Genomic DNA, 24,314 nt, shown 5'->3' with positions numbered 1-24,314 from the left:
ATGGCCATTCTACAACGAACAGCCAGACCAACTCCTGCAATGGAAGAAAATCTTCCTGAACTATGTTGACTTTTTACCAATTTTAACTCCAGTATCAAAGCTGGAAGAAGCAATGAAAATCAAGCTGCAAATAACTCGACTCCTCATGAGACACTGTCCTTGAAGCAAAAGCAAAAGGCATTTCTATTCTGTGAGCATTTGTTGTAGGAATACAGCCCCAATCCTACATGGTGATGTATAACATTAGCGGTTTTCCTGGATCTTAATTAGCTCACACACTCTATGCCGCACAGCACATACAGTTACTAACATGACTCAGTTAAAAACACTTAATCATACAACTCCATTGTCTTGCTCCACACAAACATAGCAGGGACTAGATGAGTTGCAACCATGGCTTTCATGAACTTACTGGGCCAAAGACCAATACCAGCATGGAGAACGCCTCTATGAATCTATCTATGACTGTGCCTTAGTTGCACAATCACAATTATCAGTGACAAGATCATGTAGATGGAGGATGAAAGCAATTACTCTTCTTTTCATGCAAGATTCACCTGAATCTTCCTTCCAGTCTCATTTGTGTCAAGATGCAGAAATGCATGACCTGGATAAAAACTGGTATTTGACCATTTGCTTCTATAGCTATCAAGTTCTTCACTATAAGGCACAGAAAAGGAACTTTAAAAGCAGACTTTAAGGAGCATAACTGAAATTTTCTTCAGCTGTCAGATCACCTACAATTTTATATGAAACCATCCACTGCTTTCTGCAGAGATCGCTCCCTACGCAACTCCCTTGTCCATTCGTCCCCCCCATCCCTCCCCACCGATCTCCCTCCTGGCAGTTATCCTTGTTAGCTGAACAAGTGCTACACATGCCCTTACACTTCCTCCCTCACCACCATTCAGGGTCCCAGACAGTCCTTCCAGGTGAGGCGACACTTTACCTGTGAGTCGGCTGGGGTGATTTACTGCGTCCAGTGCTCCTGATGTGGCCATCTATATATTGGCGAGCCCCGACGCAGAATGGGAGATCGTTTCGCTGAACACCTATGCTCTGCCTGCCAGAGAAAGCAGGATCTCCCGTTGGCCACACATTTTAATTCCACATCCCATTCCCATTCTGTTATGTCTATCCACGGCCTCCTCGACTGTAAAGATGAAGCCACACTCAGGTTGGAGGAACAACACTTTATATTCCGACTGGGTAGCCAACCTAATGGCATGAACATTGACTTCTCAAACTTCCGCTAATGCCCCACCTCCCCCTCGTACCCCATCCATTACATACATATATATATATATATATATATATATATATATACACACACACACATATACATACACATTCTTTTTCTCTCTCTCTCCTTTTTCTTTCTCTGTTCCCCTCACTATGCCCCTTCCCATCCTCTGGGTTTTCCACCCTCCCCCTTTTCTTTCTCCCTGGGCCTCCTGTCCCATAATCCTCTCATATCCCTTTTGCCAATCAACTGTCCAGCTCTTGGCTCCATCCCTCCCCCTCCTGTCTTCTCCTATCATTTTGGATCTCCCCCTCCCCCTTCCACTTTCAAATCTCTTACTAGCTCTTCTTTCAGTTCGTCCTGACGAAGGGTCTCGGCCCGAAACGTCGACTGTACTTCTTCCTAGAGATGTTGCCTGGCCTGCTGCGTTCACCAGCAACTTTTATGTGTGTTGCTTGAAGTTCCAGCATCTGCAGATTTCCTTGTGTTTTGTGTTTTTAAATACCCCTTTCTTTCTGTTTTCCAGCCTGTTAGGTCTTAATCACTCTCTTGCCCTACCCATAAAATGAACAGCATTGAACAGGAAAGTCTATTCCTCCCCACTTGCATTAATGACATTCCTCCCCACTTGCATTAATGACATTCCTCCCCACTTGCATTAATGACATTCTTTGATAGTTTCTGTGCTCAGTCACATCTCCTTAGTTGTATGCGAAAACTAAAATTACACTTTGCTGCTGGTGGTGTAGAAAAGTATATATATCTGAAACCAAGTCCTGTTCACCATATTCTGAAGTAACAGCTTTTTATGAGTCATTGGTTCCTGGCAATGTACTTCAAGCCAATTTCTATTCCATCCCGCCCTTACCCAAAGCAGCAGCTGAATATTGACAGATGGCATGCAAGTTTCACCTCCCTGATTACATCAGGCTTAGTTCAAAGTACCCCCTTGATGTTTCCTACAGTGTGTAGTCTATCATTTGCATGATGGATTTTTTAAGCACATTTCTCCCTGAAGACCTGAGGTACTTACTGCATGACTGCTGGATTCTGCCTTGTCACAAGCCAGCAAGGAAGCTTCTTAACTGGGCAGCCACAGAAGTGACGAAATTCTACTGCTCTACAGACAACCTCAGGAGAGCAGCCAAACATCTGGCATATGCTGAGTACTGTCAACAAATATGACACATGGGCACACCACCATAAGTGCTGAAGGCTAGAACAAATCAAGTTTCAGTTTATTCCTTTTTGACAATGTTTGCTTTGTAAATATAAAAATATTTATGGGAAATTATCCAATCAACTGAGGATATATTAGTAAATATTTAGTTTTTCATGATGTGTCATCTATTCAGTGGAACTGGGTTTTCCTTGAGCCAACATGAAAGCATCCATCAGGAGGGTGAACCCATGGAAAATATCTGGCTTAGACTGGGTATTTGTCCCGGTACTAAAAACTTATGCTGATTAACTGGTTGGAGTGTTTACTGATATCTTTAACCTCCCACATTCGGCAGTCTGAGATACCTACCTGCTACAAGCAGGCTTCAGTTAGAACATGGCCCAAGAAAAACGTGGTGACCTGCCTCAGTAACTATTGTCCAGTAGCACTTACTGTACATCCACTGTGAAGTACTTTGAGAGGTTGTTGATAAAACATACCAAATCCTGCCTGAGAAGGAACTTGAATCTGCTCCAATTTGCCTTCTGTCACAACAGGTCAACAGCAGAGGTCATTTTATTGGCTCTTCACTGAAGCCTGGTATATCTGAACAGCAAAGATGAAAACATCAGGGTGCTCACTATTGACTATAGCTTGGTATTCAATACTTTCATCCTCTCAAAACTAATCAATAAACTTCAATACCTCCTTATGCAACTGGACCCTTGATTTCCTTACTTGCAGACCCCAGTCAGTTCATATTGCCAAAAATATCTCCTCCATAATCTCCATCAGACATAGGTGCACCACAGGGCTGTATGTTTAGTCCCCTGCTCTACTCACTTTATACTTATCACTGTTAGGCTAAGTATATCTCCAATGCCACACTTAAGTTTGCTGCTGACACCACTTTCACTGGCCGAATCGAAGGTGGTGACAAATCAGCATAAAGGAGAAAGATTGAAAATTGTGTGAGAAGCTATCGTTCACCTGGAAATAACAGACCTTGCATAAAATTAAAGTGAAAGAGTATATACAGATATTTCAACTTTAACAAACGGGTAATTAAAAAAAAGGAAAGGGCTCAGTACAGTTAAACCAGTCTAAGTGCGCACATAAACATTGGAGCTCATTTCTGGAGTAGTCAGTGTATTGATTTACTCTCACACTAAACCCACATTCTGTGTGAAAGACACCAGCCACAGTTCAAACGTCCCTCAAAGACCATTTCAAACAAACTGGTTAACTCAGGAGTACTGGCACTTCCTCTTTGGAACCATTCTTCTGCACAAAGCACTTCTTACAACAGGATCTCTCCTTCGAATGGCATTCTGCAGCATCTTCCCTTGTACTCTACTCCACACGTCCTGATAACCAACAACCAAAACTACCCACTGTCCCTCAGAAATCTGATCCCGCCCAACTTGTTCCAATGTTCCATGGCATCCCACTGGACAGAATGTTACAAACTATTACCAAGACAAACCCAAATGGCTAACACTACATTCCCTAGCTGACCAAACAGCTCCTTATCTTAGAAGAAGTCAAAACACTAGTCTATGAAGCTTAATTAACAGAATGCACTGTGTTTTGCAGAAAAGCTGCTGAAATAAAATACTTCACAGTATAGCAGTAGGAATATAATAAAACATGTTCTTAACCAAGGCATTACACATTGCTTGTTGTCCTCCTATTTGGGGAGGTCCTTCATTGATTCTACTCTGTTTCTTGTATTTAATGTGAATGCCTGCAAAAAATGAATGTCGGAATTATACATGGTGACATATATGCTGTATGTACTTTGATAACAAATTTTCTTTGAACTTTCAGAAGTTTCTAATAAAAGTGCAATCTAGCCTTTATGTTTCCCATAAGAGCTATGTCAATCCATCAAGTATCTTGGTGCTTTGAAGGATCATCTAGGTTTTAATAAGCACACTAAAAGGGTTCATAAAATTGTTGACTAGATTTATATGGTGACAGTTGCTATGCTCCTTAAAATCATCACACTCTTCTTTCTGATTAGGTACCATAGCTACAGATAAACTGAAGATGGTTCAAAGGAGGTTCATGAACATGATTCCAGGTTTGAATGGCTTGTCATATGAAGAGCACTTCATGGTTCTGGACCTGTATTCACTGGATATTAGGAAGAATGAGAGGTGACCTCATTGAAACCTATCAAGTAGTGAAAGGCCTTGACAGAGTGGATGTGGAGATGTTTCCTATGGTGGGAGAGTCTTGACAGAGTGGATGTGGAGATGTTTCCTATGGTGGGAGAGTCTAAGACCAGAAAACACAGCCTCAGAATAGAGGAGCATCATTTTAAAACAGAGGTGAGAGAAATTTCTTCAGCCCAAGAGTGGTGAGTCTGTGGAATTCACTGCCACAGGCAGTCTGTATATATACTTAAGGCAGAGGCTTGAGGTTGAGTGAAAAAATAGATCAACCATGATGAAATGGCAGAGCAGACTCATTGGACAAATGGCCTAATTCTGCTGCTATGTCTTATGGTATTATTAACAGTTTAGAGTTCTTTGAGAATCTACAAACGTAATATGTACATTGGATAGAGGGGAACAAGTGGATGTTGTATATTAGAATTTCAAACAGGTGTTGCATAAAAAACATCAATAAAATAAGGATACATGAAATTGAGGGTAATGTAGCATGGATAGAAAATTGGTCAATCAATAGAAGGCTAGTAAAAATGGTGCTGGTGGGTCACGGTGATGCTTTATAGGCAGCAATCAAAACTTCTGTCTGTCTAGGTACCATATCCGATGCGGACTTTGGTGACCATGGTTTTCCATATAGATCTATCTTTCGTTCTTTGGATGACTTCCATTTCCTCGATGTGTAGCCACCTGGCTATGCTTTTGATGTACATAAGCTGAGGTCTTCCTCTAGGTTTGCTCCCCTCGATCTTTCCAGAGAGCATGACTTTTTCTAGCTCATCTTTCCACATGATGTGTCCTAGGAAACTACTAACTACTCAATTAATTACTTTTTTCTGGACTACGATCACTGCAATCCACAGCCTGTAATTTCCCTTTGGGAATCGTGCTTCTGTATGAGCTGGCATTTTTGCAGTATCCTGGAGGATTCAGTGAACTGATCTGTTGAGAATGCAGATATGGCTGTGACGGCCATTGCTGGAGTGGATTTGGGGCCGCATCGAAGCAGCAGGGCCCTGGCCAAAAATGAACCAATGTTTGGCTGACTTAAGTGCTGAGTCAGATTAAAATGATCAAGACCTTACGCAAAGGACAAACTAGTGTTCAGCTCATTCCTCTATGAGGCTTTACTTGCTTCAGCACTGAATTGGCTGCAGCTGTGGCCTGCAGCCCACTCGCCTCAGCAATGAACTGGCTCTGTGGCTGTGGACTTGCTTTTGTGGAGTCTGTGGTTCTTATTCTGTGTGTTATTTGTTTTTATTGTTTTACAATTTGTTCTCTTCCGCTCTGCACATTGGGTGTTTGACAGTCGTTATTGTTTTTTTTTAAATGGACTGTATTGCCTGCCTGCAAGAAGACAAATCTCACTGTTGTTTACAGCATGCATACTTTGATAATAAATGTACTTTAAACTTGGCAGAGATCTGGAATACATAGGTGTTTCTCTGGTAGGCAATCAATGGTGAGCAGAGTGCCACGTGGTTTGATGCTGGATCCAAAGGTGTTCATGATAGATAGATAGATAGATATACTTCATTGATCCCGAGGGAATTTGGGTTTCGTTACAGCCGCACCAACCAAGAATAGAGCATAAATATAGCAATACAAAAACCACAAACAATCAAACAACACAATGCAAACTATGCCAGATAGAAAAAAGTCCAGGACCAGTCTATTGCCTCAGGGTGTCTGACCCTCCACGGGAGGCGCTGCAAGTTCGATGGCCACAGGCAGGAACGACCTCCCGTGCCGCCCAGTGTTGTATCTCGGTGGAGTGTGGCCAAAGTCCAACAGTAAAAAGGTCCATATCCGGTCTACAAACACGTTCCTCGATTGTAATATGACCCGGATTGCACCATCTGTTGTTAACCAGAACAGTAAGCACCCAACTCCTTTACGCTTACCACTCTCAGTGCACTTCCGGTCAGCCCGAACGGTCTGGAAGCCGTCCAGGGAAAAGTCTGATCGGGTATATCCTCGTGCAGCCCCGTTCCAGTGAAACACATAACACTGCACTGCACTAATGATGCACATTAACTATTTAGAAGAGGGGGTCAAGAGTAGCATACCTACATTTGCTGATAATAGCTAAATTGAGTGGTAAAGCAAATTGAACAAGGATAAGTTGAGTCCTCAGAGTGATAAAGATACATTGAGTGAGTGGGCAATGGTCTGGCACATAGAGAATTATATTGGTAAATACAATGTCTTCCACTTTGGAAGGAAAAGCAGAAGATCAGATTATTATTTACATGCTGAAAGACCACAGTGTGCTGTTGAGCTGAGGGACTTGGGAGTGCTTTTGCAAATGGAACATTGCCCTTCATTCTAAAGAGATTGAATTTAAGAACTGGGAGGTTCCACTGCAACTGTACAAGGTACCTGAGGGGCAGTACCTGGAGTACCAAGTGTGGTTCTAGTCTCCTTACTTGAGGCAATATTGACTTTGAAGCCAGTGCAGAGAGGCTCAGCAAGTTGAGATGCCTATGCAGAGAGATTGAATCACCTACACCTAGGACTATATATGTTGGAATTCAGGAAAAAGAGAGAGGATCTTTCAGAAACTTACAAAATTATGAAAGGGATAGATAAGATAGAGGCAGGAAAGTTGTTTTCACTGGTAGGTGACACTAGAATTAGGACATAGCCCCAAGGTTCAGGGGTGTAGATTTAGGATAGAGACATAGAGGAACTGCTTTCCCAGAGAGTAGTGAATTTGTGGAATTCTCTGCACAAGGAAGCAATAGAGGATACCTCATTGAAGATATAAAAGACACAGTTAGATAGACTTTGGCATAGTAAAGGAAATAAGGGTTATGGGGAAAAGGCAAGTCAGTGAATTGAGTCAGCAGTCACATCTACCATGATCTTACTGAATAATAGAACAGGCTCAATGGGCCAAATGGCCTACTCCTGCTCCCATTTTTTCTGTACTTATGATATTTCACAGAGGACGTGGTTGCTGATCAGGAGATGGCAGAGAATTTTCTTATTAACACACACTTATCAATGTGCATAAATATCAATGTGACACAAACATTTGAAAATAAATCATTTCCAATTTAATTTGGGACCCACATGCAATTGAATAGGAGACAGTCTGTTGTAACTTGTCATAAGAATGCTTTTCCCACTCTTGCACTTCATTGATAAAACAAATAACCTATACAAATATGACAAATCCCTTTATGGCCACTCATTCTTCAGTTTGGGACTGAATAAAACAGCCAACGTTTATCGCTAACTCCCAGCTACTCCTAATGAGCTTTCCTTTTAAACTATGATAAAGTTTGTAATAAAAGTACTTCAAGAGTGCATTTTATTTGACTTGGCTTGATAAAGAAACAAATCACCCATGCCAATCATGATGCCAATCTGTGCTAATCCCATTTGCCCTTATTGGGCACATATACATTTTTGACTTCTTGTCCAATTACCAACCCAAATTTCTTTTAAACATTATAATTATCCCTACCTCTTCCACCTCCTCTCTCAACTTATTCTAGTCACCATCTTCTATATATATAAAAACCCTCAGGTATTTTTTAAATGTATCTCCTCTCACTTTTAACCTGTGTCCCAGACACTCCTACCCTGAGAAAGGGATTCTGACTACTTAAGCCTATAATTAGTCAAGGGCAAAAGTTTAGGGGTAAAACGAGGGGGAACTTCTTTACTCAGAGAGTGGTAGCTGTGTGGAACGAGCTTCCAGTAGAAGTGGTAAAGGTAGGTTCGATTTTATCATTTTAAAAAAATCGGATAGGCATTTGGACAGGAAAGGAATGGAGGGTTATGGGTTGAGTGTAGGTAGATGGGACTAGGTGAGAATAAGTGTTCGGGACGGACTAGAAGGGCCGAGATGCGCTGTTTCCATGCTGTAATTGTTATATGGTTATATGGCTATAATTAATTTTATAAATCCCTTTTAGGTCAATCCTCGGTGTCCTAGATTCCAGAGAGAATAAACCAGGTATCTCATCTCTCTTTATAGTTACACTCAATTCAAGGCAATATCATAGCAAGCACGAGGAAATCTGCAGATGCTGGAATTTCAAGCAACACACATCAAAGTTGCTGGTGAATGCAGCAGGTCAGGCAGCATCTCTAGGAAGAGGTACAGTCGCGTTTCGGGCTGAGACCCTTCATCAGGACTAACTGAAAGGAAAGCTAGTAAGAGATTTGAAAGTGGGAGGGGGAGGGGGAGATCCAAAATGATAGGAGAAGACAGGAGCAGGAGGGATGGAGCCCAGAGCTGGACAGTTGATTGGCAAAAGGGATATGAGAGGATCATGGGACAGGATGCCTAGGGAGAAAGCCCAGATGATGGGCAAGGGGTATAGTGAGAGGGACAGAGGGAGAAAAAGGAGAGAGAGAAAAAGAATGTGTGTATATAAATAAATTAATAATGGATGGAGTATGGGAGGAGGTGGGGTATTAGCAGAAGTTTGAGAAGTCAATGTTCATGCCATCAGGTTGGAGGCTACCCAGACGGAATATAAAGTTTTGTTCCTCCAACCTGAGCGTGGCTTCATTTTTACAGTGGAGGAGGACGTGGATAGACATATCAGAATGGGAATGGGATATGGAATTAATATGTGTGGCCACTGGGAGATCCTGCTTTCTCTGGCGGACAGAGCATAGGTGTTCAGTGAAATGAACTCCCAGTCTGCGTCGGGTCTCGCCAATATATAGAGGGCCACATCGGGAGCACCAGACGCAGTATATCACCCCAGCCAACTCACAGGTGAAGTGTTGCCTCACCTGGAAGGACTGCCTGGGGCCCTAAATGGTGGTGAGGGAGGAAGTGTAAGGGCATGTGTAGCACTTGTTCCGCTTACAAGGATAAGTGCCGGGAGGGAGATCGGTGAGGAGGGATGGGGGGGACGAATGGACAAGGGAGTCACGTAGGGAGTGATCCCTGCGGAAAGCAGTGGGGGGGGGGAGGGAATGATGTTCTTAGTGGTGGGATCTCGTTGGAGGTGACGGAAGTTACAGAGAATTATATGTTGGACCCAGAGGCTGGTATCATAGCAAATCTCTTTTGGCACCCTCATACTGGCCTGACATGCTCAGTATTTGCAGTTTTTATGTTACACAAGTTTCAGCATTCTCTTTCTGGCAGTGTTCCAGATCACTCAAAATAGCTCTTGTTTTCACAGATAATACAGCATTTTTCTCAAACTCCCAAACTAATCTGGGAATCTTAGACTCTATTCACCACATCCTTCCTGTAGTGTGGTAACCAGCTTTGTGCATAATACTGCAATTTCCACAGATGTTCTGTGGGGAATAGTCTAATTGGTTGTGCCACAATCTGATATGAACAGCCCACTGCATAGGAATGAAAAAAGTTGTAGAGGGTTGTCAACTCAGCCAGGTCGATCATGGGCACAAGCCTCCTCACCGTCGGGGACATCTCCAACAAGGTGGCATCCATCATGAAGGGCCCCTATCACCAACATGCCCTCTTCTCATTATTACCTCCATTAGGGAGGTTAGGAATGAGGTACAGGAGTCTGAAGACATGGACTTAATGCCCTAGGAACAATTGAGTAAAATTTTAAAAATGCCTTCCTTCATCAGGAAAAAAACCTCAGCATTACAATCTCCTTTGTTGTGAGTGAGAGAGTGAGAGAGAGAGTGAGAGTGTGAGAGAGAGAGTGCGAGAGAGAGTGTGTGAGAGTGTGAGAGAGAGAGTGTGACAGAGAGGGAGTGAGAGTGAGAGAGGGAGTGAGAGTGAGAGAGGGAGTGAGAGTGAGAGAGGGAGTGAGAGTGAGAGTGAGAGAGAGAGAGAGAGAGAGAGACAGAGTGAGAGTGTGTGAGAGAGAAAGTGAGAGTGAGAGTAAGAGAGAGAGTGAGAGTGAGTGTGAGAGAGAGTGAGTGTGTGTGAGAGAGATAGTGTGACAGAGAGAGAGTGAGAGAGAAAATGAGAATGAGAGAGTGAGATTGAGTGAGAATGAGAGAGTGAGTGAGAATGAGAGAGAGTGAGTGAGAATGAGAGAGAAAGAGAGAGAGAGAGGGAGAGAGTGCACACACGCGCGCACATTTTTTTTATTTACTTGTCATTACGCTTGTAACAACCACTCAGGCAAAACCCAGAACAGCTGCATACAAGACTGAGCTACAGCCAGCAAGAATGGAGATGATTGCTCCAGTCGATTTCTTACATGTAATTTATACACATCTACTTTCCACCCATTTTTTTCATGGATGAACTCCCCTGCTTTTATTGTGTAAAGCAACTATGGTTTCTGTTTCTTACATTCTTATCTGGAGTGAGTCTGCAATCCTCATAAAGGCCTCATTAGCCACCTCAGAGTACACAAACTAGAGTGGAAGTAAACAATCTTCAATCTTTAGGGATTGTCTGAGAGAGAATGAGGTGTCCTTCATTGTCTTGGCAACAACAGGCTACTTCTATCAGGTTTCTGCTGGTATTTATTCAAATAAAAGCAAGAGATTACAGAAGTGGGAAAGCTAGCTAATCAGCAGTTAATATTTAAGATTCAAGATTGCTTTTTGTCACTTCCAGTACAAAAGTGTAAAGAACAAAATAATTGTTATTCCTGAATTGATGCAGCACAAAAAAACACAATAAGACGGAAAACTCAATAATTTTAAAAAACACAATAGAATATAGATATATAAAATAGCTTATATACATAGATTGATGGTATGCCCAGAAGTGATGCCAATCACAGGAGTGTCTGTACAGAAGGTGGCTGGCAGGAAATGATAAAATAGTGGTGGTGGGTTGTGGGTGTGGGTGGAGGTCTTAATCAGCCTTACTGCTTGGGGAAAGTAACTGTTTTTGAGTCTGGTATTCCTGGTGTGGAAACTATGAAGCCAACAGTCATGGACAAATCATGAGGACCAGGAGCACAATTTTGCATCAAGGCATCAACAAGCCAGTTTAAGAGCCAACAGAAGACTGCTAGGGTAACACTGCCAAAAGCATCTTAAAGTTACTTTCCCTAATTTCCGCCACCTCCAACGGGATCCCAGTACTAAGCACATCTTTCCCTCCCCCCCCCCACTCTGCTTTCCACAGTGATCGCTCCCTATGAGACTCCCTTGTCCATTCGTCCCCCCCATCCCTCCCCACCAAGCTCCCTCCTGCCACTTATCCTTGTAAGCAGAACAAGTGCTACACATGCCCTTACACTTCCTCCCTCACCACCATTCAAGGCCCCAGACAGTCCTTCCAGGTGAGGCGACGCTTCACCTGTGAGTCAGCTGGGATGATATACTGTGTCCGGTGCTCCTGATGTGGCCTTCTATATATTGGCGAGACCCAACGCAGACTGGGAGATCATTTCGCTGAACACCTACACCCTGTCTGCCAGAGAAAACAGGGTCTCCCAGTGGCTACACATTTTAATTCCATGTTCCATTCGAATTCTGATATGTCTATCCACGGCCTCCTCTACTGTCAAGATAGACAGGGACTTATTAGGGAGAGTCAACATGGCTTTGTGTGTGGTAGGTCATGTTTGACCATTCTATTAGAGTTTTTCGAGGAGGTTACCGGGAAAGTGGATGAAGGGAAGACAGTGGATATTGTCTACATGGACTTCAGTAAGGCCTTTGACAAGGTCCCGCATGGGAGGTTAGTTAGGAAAATTCAGTCGCTAGGTATACATGGAGAGGTGGTAAATTGGATTAGACGTTGGCTCAATGGAAGAAGCCAAAGAGTGGTAGTAGAGAATTGCTTCTCTGAGTGGAGGCCTGTGACTAGTGGTGTGCCACAGGGATCAGTGCTGGGTCCATTGTTATTTGTCATCTATATCAATGATCTGGATGATAATGTGGTAAATTGGATCAGCAAATTTGCTGATGATACAAAGATTGGAAGTGTAGTGGACAGTGAGGAAGGTTTTCAGAGCCTGCAGAGGGACTTGGACCAGCTGGAAAAATGGGCTGAAAAATGGCAGATGGAGTTTAATACAGACAAGTGTGAGGTATTGCATGTTGAAAGGACAAACCAAGGTAGAACATACAGGGTTAATGGTAAGGCACTGAGGAGTGCAGTAGAACAGAGGGATCTGGGAATACAGATATAAAATTCCTTAAAAGTGGCATCACAGGTAGATAGGGTCGTAAAGAGAGCTTTTGGTACATTGGCCTTTATTAATCGAAGTATTGAGTATAAGAGTTGGAATATTATAATGAGGTTGTATAAGGCATTGGTGAGGCCGAATCTGGAGTATTGCGTTCAGTTTTGGTCACCAAATTACAGGAAGGATATAAATAAGGTTGAAAGAGTGCAGAGAAGGTTTACAAGGATGTTGCCGGGACTTGAGAAACTCAGTTACAAAGAAAGGTTGAATAGGTTAGGACTTTATTCCTTGGAGCGTAGAAGAATGAGGGGAGATTTGATAGAGGTATATAAAATTATGATGGGTATAGATAGAGTGAATGCAAGCAGGCTTTTTCCACTGAGGCAAGGGGAGAAAAAAAAACCAGAGGACATGGGTTAAGGGTGAGGGGGGTAAAGTTTAAAGGGAACATTAGGGGGGCTTCTTCGCACAGAGAGTGGTGGGAGTATGGAATGAGCTGCCAGACGAGGTGGTAAATGCGGGTTCTTTTTTAACATTTAAGAATAAATTGGACAGATACATGGATGGGAGGTGTATGGAGGGATATGGTCCGTGTGCTGGTCAGTGGGACTAGGCAGAAAATGGTCCGACACAGCCACGAAAGGCCAAAAGGCCTGTTTCTGTGCTGTAGTTTTTCTATGGTTTCTAAGATGAAGCCACACTCAGGTTGGAGGAACAACACCTTATATTCCGTCTGGGTAGCCTCCGACCTGATGGCATGAACATTGACTTCTCAAACTCCCACTGATGCCCCACCTCCCCCCATACCCCATCCATTATTTATTTATATACACACATTCTTTTTCTCCCTCTCCTTTTTCTCCTTCTGTCCCTCTCACTATACCCCTTGCCCATCCTCTGGGCTTTTCCCCCCTCCCCCTTTTCTTTCTCCCTAGGCCTCCTGTCCCATGATCCTCTCATATCCCTTTTGCCAATCAACTGTCCAGCTCTTGGCTCTATCCCTCCCCCTCCTGTCTTCTCCTATCATTTTGGATCTCTCCCTCCCCCTCCCACTTTCAAATCTCTTACTAGCTCTTCTTTCAGTTAGTCCTGACAAAGGGTCTCGGCCCAAAACATCGACTGTACCTCTTCCTAGAGATGCTGCCTGGCCTGCTGCGTTCACCAGCAACTTTTATGTGTGTTGCTTGAAATTCCAGCATCTGCAGATTTCCTCGTGTTTGCGTTCCCACAGTATTTATTACTTGGGGACAATGTAACATACACCCAGGAGGTACAGAGACTTCAGAGAACTGCATGCTGAACAAAGTGAAGGCAGCAGTTGCTACGTATAACAGAACGACTAGAAAACCCAGAACCGGAAACAAGTGTAGAAAATCAGCAGCTAAAAGGTGGTCACGAGTTTGACAGCTCCAAAGGATTAGGACATTCACTTTCTGACTGAGTGGAGGAGAGAGATTGGGAATGAGGGATTTGTTTAGTAAAAGTATGTGGATATTCTCCTCATAATTCCCATACAAAGCAAGTCATTCTTTCCATACTCTGATCTAGGATTTCTCAATTAAACCTAGAGTTCCCTGAGAGGTAGCTAGGCGTTCCGCGAGCAATCATGACTAAAATATAAACGTCCTTTCTTGAACTTTGTGTAACATGCGATGTTAGTGCTCGCAGTGGTGGACAGTGATCAAACAGCCCCATTAGCAATCTCGTTAGATATCTATCAGCCCAGTATGGTGGTGCACAGTAGGACAGCGTCTACTGGCTTGAGTTGATTCTCAGCTTTTGACATGAGATAGGAGAGGCTTTCATAAAGCACTGTATTGCACGGAGGGGATTATGGTACGCTGATGATTTGCGTGAAATGCACTTTCCGAGCATTGCATAGTAGTAGAAAACTGGAGGGAAATTTTCATTCGAAAGAAGGAATTTCTATGAGCTGCGACTGTACTGCTGGCCTGTTGCTTTGCTGTTGCTGTAAACATTGCAGAAGGTGGATTGTGGAGGTTAGAAGTGAATTGTATTCTGAAGTTTTCATATTTTTTGTGATTTTCTCATTGAGTTATTTATTATGGTGGTCTTTTTTATATTTTATAAACCCCTATGTTGTACAGACATGTCTGATGGTACAATCTTCTGAGTCATTTCACGGCACTAATTCACCAACAGACATGAAAAAAGTCCATCTTTGCAATGAAAGCTATTTATCAATGGGTTTTATATGGGCTGATGATCCAAGATGTCCTATTCCATTGGATCTAGGCTGTGGCAAACACCTTACAAATGTAGCCATGGCTGCAGTAAAATTGAAAGCACACTTAACTACAAATCACAGCCATATGACACGTAAAAGTGCTGATTATTTTGACCGGCTATTGGAATCTCAAAACAAACAGCGTAAAGCCTTTGTTAATAAAGTCACAGTCAGTAGAAGGATAAGGAGGTAAGTTATTTAGTAGTAGAACTTATTACTCAGAAATTAATTTACAGCCATCATTTAAATTAAATCTACCGAGTCTACCTTTAGAAAAATTAAATCCCATCTTGATTTAAGTCAGTTATTTAACAGAAACCTATTATGGTTTCCTTATGAGTTTTTAAAAGATATGAAAGGGAAAGAAAGACATTAATTTCAAGAAGGGTGAGCTAAGATTAACTACTTGCTTTTTTTTTCCAAGAAAGGTTGGCTAAAATTTCATTCTTTACTCCAAAGAACATTGACAATTATTTTTGGATTATTATATTTACAGTTTACTGATCATGCTAACATACTGTGAGCTGTAGATATAATCATTTTTAGACAGATGTTCCCTGAGACCCGAAGATTATTTCAAGGGTTCCTCCAGGGCAAAAAGGTTGAGAAAGGCTGCTCTAATCATTATAAACCCCATAATGAATAGCCAGAATGACCTAGATGACTCCTAGTTTTCTTTCACGTTCTTCTTTGCAGGTCCATCTGCTTTGATTGTAAAGCATCAATGAAAGAACCCCTGATCCAATTACTGAAATCGCTCATGACAGCATCTCTGCATTTCCGGATAAATAGCCCCTCACAGAAAAGCACTCTAAATGCAAAAGTCTGACACTTAGATCCCAAATTACATCTTAAAGAACTGCTTTAAAATCCACCATTGTGCACCTGCATTGTAATTCACAAAGCATTTTTTTAAACCAAATGGTAACTTTTCTTCAAAGAAGAAAACTGCCCTGTCTTTTGAATGACTAAGATCAGGTTGTTAATGAGATTTTCTAATAAGTACACCACACATCCTAAGTCTGAGTCTGTGAAATTACCTCTCAGAAATTCTAATACAATGCTTCTTAATTAAGTGAATCCCATTGCCTGTCCCTCAAGGTGCCAACAAGCTTGAAACTGTTAGGCATCAATCCCATCAAGGCAACAATTGCTCCTGACTTGTGAGTTCAGAAGACCGGAGAAGATGAAAGGCAGCCCTGCCACAGCCAAATCAATCATTTGTCTACTCAGATGTCAGGTCTGTTCATCCCCATGTGGCAGTCGAATTGCAGCAGATTTAGTGAAAGTAAACAACACAGTTATTCTGAAGCTTTGCTTCAAGCTGGTCATTCTAAAGGTGGAAATATGAATCCCATACTGTAACAGCAATTTAACTTAGAATTCTTTCCACACTGCGTTCAATAATCATTAACCACCTCATTCACTACAAGCATGCAATAGATTCAGTCTATGCATTCCGCGGAATATAGCATAGCAACTCACCTAGATTATTTTTACAGTAAGTCAATTCCCTACAATCTTTAGCACTGAGAAAGAGCAGAGTAAAAATGCAAAGGCACCATTACTTTCAATGAACACAACACCCTCTATCTTGGACATACGTTAAGATTCAATTCATCATTATTCGATCAAACCTTCAAACTCCCTTAACAACGTCATTGTGAAACAGTCAGTCCAAGGACTGCACGAGCTTATCACAACCTTGTCAGTGTAACTGGAGCTGGTTATTAAATGTGACCTTACCAGCATCAGGGGATTATTAAGGTGAAAATAGTTGAATAAAAGATGTTGCAAATTTATTATTCAATACAATCAGCCATTATAAACCTTATCTGAGAATTTCTCAACATCACCAACATTTCAAAGTCCTCTACTCACTAAGTCCACATTTATGTGGAGCAGGTTTTCCATCAGCAACTTCAAGAACAAAGTTAGCTCTCATGTGAACAGTAAGGCAATGCTCAAATTAGGCCCTTCCAGTTGTAAATAGCATCATGTGGTGAGGTTTTAATAGCATTTTAAATCTTGCCCTCTGCTTAACACATTGTTGAAACTATGGGTGTTTGTGAATCTTGCAGACATTCACAAATATTCAAAAGCAAATAAAATTAACTTTATTTAAAAATTAACACATTAAAACTCTACAACATTCTTCTATCAACTGAAAATATTTAACTCCATTTATTAAAAAATAAATTATTTGAAACTAACCTTGCTCTGTTGCATCGATTCCTGTCCATTGAAATGGAAGCAAGTTGCTGCTGGAAAACCTGCCCCGTATAGATGCTGAGTTTTGCTGAGATTTGAGGGTCTTCAAATCTTGCTGGTGCCAAGAAATTCTGAGCCATTAGTTTAGAATGGATGACTGAATTCAATCGTAAATTTGCAACATTCTTATTAATCTTAACCAGAGGGCACAGACTCGAGTTACTAGAGAAGAGATTTAAAGAGGCCTGAGAGGCACTTTGTTATTTAGAAGGCAGTGAGTACCTGCAATGAGGTGCCAGAGAAAGTGGTCAAGGAGGATAAAATTGCAACATTCAAGAGGCACTTGGATAGATTCATGGAGGGAAGGGAAATGCTGTCAATCCCATGAGAAATTACTGGCTTGTCCTAGGAAAATAAGAGCCAACACTTAAGCTAGACAGAAGAAAATGAGCTAACCCTAAAACATAGCTATTTATTCAGCCAGACTGCACTTTTGGCATAAAACCACAGACAAGGATGCAGCTACACATTCTTTACTTTTAAACTTTTGTTTTATACACAACTATTTATTACTGTTCATGTTCAAGTTCAATTTTCATTCAATCATACATGAATACCAATGAATACAGTGAAATGAAACACCATTCAAGGGCAAGGTGCAAAACACAGTACCAACAGTCATACACAGCACAATGCCATTTAGCACATATAAAATTATCAGTAAAATACACAAAAAAATTATTTTATATATATATATATATATATATATATATATATAGTCCGACCCTGAGTCTATGAATGTTGTAGCAGTCTACAGTTGAACATAATATGGCTTGTCTTCTGCTGAGCGAACACTGGCAGCAGCACCAACTCCAGCTTGGAGGTCACACCACAGAGCCCCCAGCATTCCAATGGGGCACACCGACTCCTGAACCTCTCTCCTCGGGGGCTGTGAACAGACGACACTGCGGCTTGAGGCCCATTCCCCTGTGAATTAATATGTCACTTTACACAGAAATTCTGTAAACAGAAACAATTACCATTGTGATGCTACAGAGAAAAAGTGTACTCAGGGGTGCCACAAGGGAACTCCTGAAATCAGAAAACCTCTGAGGTCTTGTTCTTTTCATATTTTTGAAGGGATTGTTATGATTTAACAGTATCAGAGCTCCTTTCAATTCTACTGGATCTTACAAATGTAAAAAATCATAGGGAAGGACATATACATATGGCGGTAGTTATTTTTTCTTAATATATATGTAGGAGGCCATTATTATTATTCAGTATAAGATCAACAAAAATATTTTTAAAGTATACAGACCATGAAAGAGAACATAAGGTGTGTCAAGAGTCCTTGCCGTGCACCAAATACACAACTGATTCAGAAGCCCGCAGAACATTTCTCTCATCATCTCTTGCACACATCAATTACAATTTCTAATATTCAAGTGTTCTTTGACTTTCTGCTGCCACCCAGAAAAAAAAATCTTCTGTCCTGTAGCAAATGATGTTATTTTTTTCCCAGGATAAACTGGCAGCTAGTGTCGAGGAGAAACAGGCCACTGGCTGGTGCATTACTTTGGTCTCAGTGTATGAGGAGCAGGCATTCTTCTGCAGTTGATAGTAGAGAAGTGGGTGAACCTATGCTTGCTGCGTGCTGTAAATTAGCTCATCACATCTGTGGCACTGAATGTTAGAAAGACACTCTTCATCTCATTAATCATCAGTCTTCATCTCATTAATCCTTTGCATGCTGTGTGCACATTCCATCATTGCGATAGTCAAAGATGATAATTGCTGGGAATAGGTGAATCAGATGAGAATGATTTTGGGAGACTAGGTTTAATTTTCTAAGGCACATCTCACCATAATTTCTGCTACAGCATTGAAAACGGTCCAGAGAAAACCATGCATGTGGAAGAATCCTATAAACATCAGTGATATCTGTCAAGCTGTTCACCATGCAAACCACCACGGCAGTGGTATGAAATTTGTCATCAGGTCATATCTAGTCTTCAGCTGGCCCTCTAGGAACATGTCACTTTTTAAGAACTTTATCTCATTCCACCCATCATATTACTTCCTGATAGTGTTGATGTCTGACTTCTTTCACAAAATTCATTCTTGAAATGTCCACGTTAAACTTTCAATGCCAAACATTTGACACTCAGTTTATTATTATAGTTCTGCAGCCGTAGAAAAGCTCAACCTCATCTGAAATTGTTTTATTAATCAAGCAAAATAGTCCAAAATCCAAACTTGAAAATTGTCATATATCTGAATGATGCTACTACTTTGTCAATAATGTTATGTGTATGTTAGAGATTTGAAAATGTAATCAGTCAGAAAGGAAAAAGAATGCAGCAGGGTTTCAGCCTGAAGTGTTGACTATACTTTTTCCATAGATCCTGCCTGGCCTCCAGCACTTTTGTGTGTGTTGTTCAGATTTCCAGCATCTGCAGATTTTCTCTTGTTTGGAAACTATGACACTCAACCTCAACCAAAAATTCTATTATAAAGATACATTTAGGATTGTATATGAGAATCAGAATTATTATCACTGACATATGTCATGAAGTTTGTTGCTCTAAGGCAGCAGTACAGTGTATTTCATAAAAAATGTTAAATGTTACAATATGAAATCTGTAAAAATACTTCAATATTGCAAAAAGAGAGCAAAAGGAAGGTATTCATGGGTTAATGGACCGCTCAGAAATCTGATGGAGGAGAGGAAGAATCTGTTCCTGAAACGTTGAGTGTACATTTTCAGGCTCCTGTACCCCTGCCTGGATAGTAGTGATGAGAAGAGGGCATGTCCAGGATGATGAGGGTTCTTAATGATGGATGCCACTTTCTTCAGGCACCACCTGAACACGTCCTTGATGGCTGGAAGGGCTGTACCCACGATGAAGCTATCGGAGTCTGCAGCTTTTTTATGATCTTATGCATTGGCATCCCTATGCCAGATGGTCATGCAACCAGACAGGATGTTCTCTACAATACAGTCAAAGAAATTTGCTAGAGATCCTTGCTGAAATATCAAATCTCCTAAAGCTTCTGATGAAATATAGCTGATGCAGTGCCTTCTTCATATCAGCATTAACACGTTGGGCACAGATTAGATCCTACGAAGCAACATGAAACACGCCCTTTCCTCAACTGACCACTTGATGAGGACTCGTGACTTCCTCTTCCAGAAGCCCACAATAATTTCCTTATTTCTTCTGATGTTGTGTGCAGGAAGGTTGTTGTTGCAAGACCACTCAACTACCTGATCTATCTCACTCCTGTACACTTCCTAGTAACCATCTGAGATTCTGCCAATAGGAGCTGGGCCCAGCGAATCTCTAGATGGCGTTTGAGTTGCGCCCAGCTACAGAGTCATGAGTGGAGAGAGAGGAAAGAGCAGTGAGCGAAGCATGAGTCTTGAGGTTCACCTGTGTGGATGGCCAGCGAGGAGATGTTATGACTGATTTGTCCAGACTGTGGTCTCCCAATGAGGAAGTCAGAGATCCAGTTGCAGAGGCCCAGGTTTTGAAGCTTGTTCATTAATACTGAAGGGATGACAGTACTGAACATCAGTCTGTAATCAATGAACAGCAGCTTGATGTAGGCATTGCTGTTGTTCAGCTGGTCCTAGGTTGAGTGGAGGGACAGTTAGTTTGCACCCGCAGCGGACCTGTTGCGGCTGTCAGCAAATTTTGCAGCGAGTCCAGATCCTTGCTCGGGCAGAAGTTAATTCTGGCCGTAACCAAGCTCTCAAAGCACTTCATCATGTAGATGTGAGTGCTACTGGACAATAGTGGGGCTCATAAAGAGAGTTTCAATTCCAACCTGTTCAAGGCCAAGAAAATAATAACTCTCATTACTTTACAAACTATATTAATGAAGCGTCCTTGGAAAGACAGTCACTATTCTCTGCTGATTCTAAGCCAAGCATTCAGCACTACTTGATCAGTTACTCCCACACACAGCTCCAAATACAATGTGTCAGTACAATGAACTGCTGTGTGAGCAGATAAAAGGCTTGTAATTAAATTGTGTGACATATGCAATGACAGCTACTTTTTGTACATTCTGCAACGGTAGAGTAGGAATTCGGTTATATATCTTAATGGAGCAAACACTTTTAAACTAATTTCTAACATGAAAATTGATCAATTTTCCCTTAAATCTATTGCAACAGTACAAATTATTATTGAGTTGTCTATCATTGTAGATAGATGAAGCTTCAATGATTTTTCCACTTATAAAGATTCTGCAGATGCTGGAAATCCAGAATAATACACACAAAATGCTGGAGGGACTCAGCAGGCCAGACTGCACCTAGGGAAATGAATAAACAGTCAACATTTCAGGCCATGAAATATGGACTGAAGAAGGATCTCGGCCCAAAACGTTGACTGTTTATTCATTTCCATAGATGCTGCCTGACCTGCTGAGTTCCTCTGGTATTTTGTGCGTGTTGCTACTCTTCCCTTGCAAGTTTGCAAAGATATGGTCCTATTACCTCCAAGAAATAGTTTCCAGTCCAATGTGAATTCCTTTCAGAAGCCTCATCAGCTACACAGATGCCAGCAGACCCCACTCTGCGCATATAAAGAACTATTCTTCCAGTTCTGAGCGTGCGTCCCTGCCACGCAGAAGAACATATGCCTTGGCAGAGTGACATGGAGCAAAAATATGAGTGGTCAAGTCGCCTGTGTATTTCCAATTGCAATTTTTTCTCCTTGTTTTACTTCTTTCCTTCCAGCAGGAAAAGTTAATATTTGGGCAACACAAAGATTAGCCAAAGAAAGGCACCTTCACTGAGAACTCTAAATGGGTTGAAAAGGTGGGAGGGAGTGTAACGTGTGGATCTATTTCTTTTAGAGCAATGACCCCTCACCCCCTTAGCACTACATATTGATCTGCTGTCTATGCATGCGCTGTAGTCTATACATGCGCATTGTTTTCTCTCTCTCTCTCTCTCATTGCAATGCGAATACACCAGTAAAAGACATCTCCTGCGTGCGTGCTTTTATTCAATTCCTATGTAGTTGTGCACAGACACAAGAATTTGGCAAAAAGTATTGAACCTGAATGTCAGAGAAGATCATCAACCGCACCAACAGTTATGGGACGAAAACAGCGAGAGTTAAACATCACGAAAAAGCTGAAGGGTGTGCATGAGTAACAGTGAAAGAAGCACTGAATTTTAAGTGAAAATAACGTGGCAATTGCATCAGTCGGGAAAGTTGACGAATTTGATAACACTAATGAAGGCTGGGAGTCGTATATGGAGAGCGTTGAACTGTATTAAACCAAAGACCATAAGACATAGGAGCAGAATTAGGCCTTCTGGCCCAACCAGTCTGCTCTGCAATTCAATCATGGCTAATCCTTCTTTTTCCTCCTCCTCAACCCCACTCCCCAGCCTTCTCCCCGTAACCTTTGATGCCATGTCCAATCAAGAGTCTATCAATCTCTTCCGTAATTACACCCAACATATTGTAACATCAGCAGCGTGGAGGAGCAAAACGAAACTCATTCGCTTCTTAGTTTAAAGGGCCCAAGAACGTACAGTCTCTTATGCAAATTAGTAATCCCTGCAAAGCCAGCAAGCAAGACGTTCAACAAAATTGATACAATTTTACAAATTCACTTGAGCTCTAAACCATTGGTAATAGCTGAGCAATTTAGATTTTGCAAAAAGGAACCAGGCAAAAGTTGAAAACCTTTCTGAGTACACTACAGAACTGCACAAACATTCCCAGTACTGTGACTTTAGAAATGGACTTATTGATGCATTAAGGGACAGACTTGTATGTGGCATGCATAGTCAAATCACGCAAAACAGGCAACTATTTGAAAGAGACCTAACCTTAGAATGGGCAGTGACCATCTTAATATCGTTGGAGACTGCAGCAAAGGATGCAGCAGAACTACAGAAAAGCAGGTTAGAATGTGAGATGCACAAAATGTCCCTGAATGGTGCAAAAAGCCAAAGATGTTATCGATGTTGCAAATCCTCCCATGATGCAGATGAGCGTTGGTTCAAAGAAAAAGTCTGCAGTAAGTGTCACAGACAAGGGCACATAGACAGAATGTGCAAAGCAGACAAAAAGCACAATGAGTGAAAAGTCTCAAACACGAAACTAAGCAAATATATAAAGTTACCAAATGTAAAACAGAAACAGACAACATAGAGTTTGACAAAGGTGAACTGTCATGCCTAGAACTACATAGTATAACTGAAGCAGATCACAAAATCATCTGGATCACAGTAGATGGTCCGGTGTAAAACTGAAAATGGAGCCGGATACAATGTCCCCTTTGTTCATAATTCCAGAGGTTGACTACAACAGACTGTTTTTGAAGATACCATTAGAGAAGACCTCAGTGATGCTAAAGATTTACACAAGTGAAGAAGTGTTTTCCAAAGGCAAAATGAAAATAAAATGAGGCTAAACACCACAGTTAGACCTTTATGTATTGAAAACTGGAGGGCCAGCACTTTTTGGATGTGAGTGGTTGAGAAAATTCCAACGAGACTGGCACTCAGTCAAAGCTCTCAGTATGATATCAACAGGAAATGGCAGCCCAAATGGTAGCACTAACCAGAGACTGGCACAGCTGCTTAATGCTAATGAGAAGGTGTTTGAGAAGGGGATTGGTAAACACAAAGGTCTGAAGGCCAGAACTGAACTGGATGAAACATGAACATCAAAATTCTATAAAGCATGTCCATTGCCTTACGCATTATATCCTAAAGTGGATGCTGAACTGCAGAGCTTGGAGTCATCTTGAATTCCCCCCAAGGTTGAGGGGAGTGATTGGGCCAAGCCCATTGTCCCAAAGGTCAAGAAAGGGAAGGCTGGAGCCGTTCGCAGATGTGGGGATTTCAAGGTGAGCATCAACCCGGTGCTGTGTACCATACAGTATCCCCTGCCAGGAATAGAAGAGTAATAGAATGTCTATTGTAAACCAAAGGATTCTCACAGCTACCTGGACTATACCTTGTCCCACCCTCCAACTTGTAAAAATGCAATCCCCTTCTCTCAATTCCTCCATCTCTGCCACATCTGCTCTCAGGATGAGGCTTGTCATTCTAGAACAAAGGAGATGTCTTCCTTTCTCAAAGGGGCTTTCCTTCCTCCACCATCAGTGCTGTCCTCATCCATATCTCTTCCATTTCACGTATGTCTGCCTTTCCCCATCATCCCGCCACCCT

This window comes from Mobula birostris, chromosome 6 (genome assembly GCF_030028105.1).
Source record: "Mobula birostris isolate sMobBir1 chromosome 6, sMobBir1.hap1, whole genome shotgun sequence".
NCBI classification, from domain to species: Eukaryota; Metazoa; Chordata; class Chondrichthyes; order Myliobatiformes; family Myliobatidae; genus Mobula; species Mobula birostris.
This window is presented reverse-complemented; position numbering follows the sequence as displayed.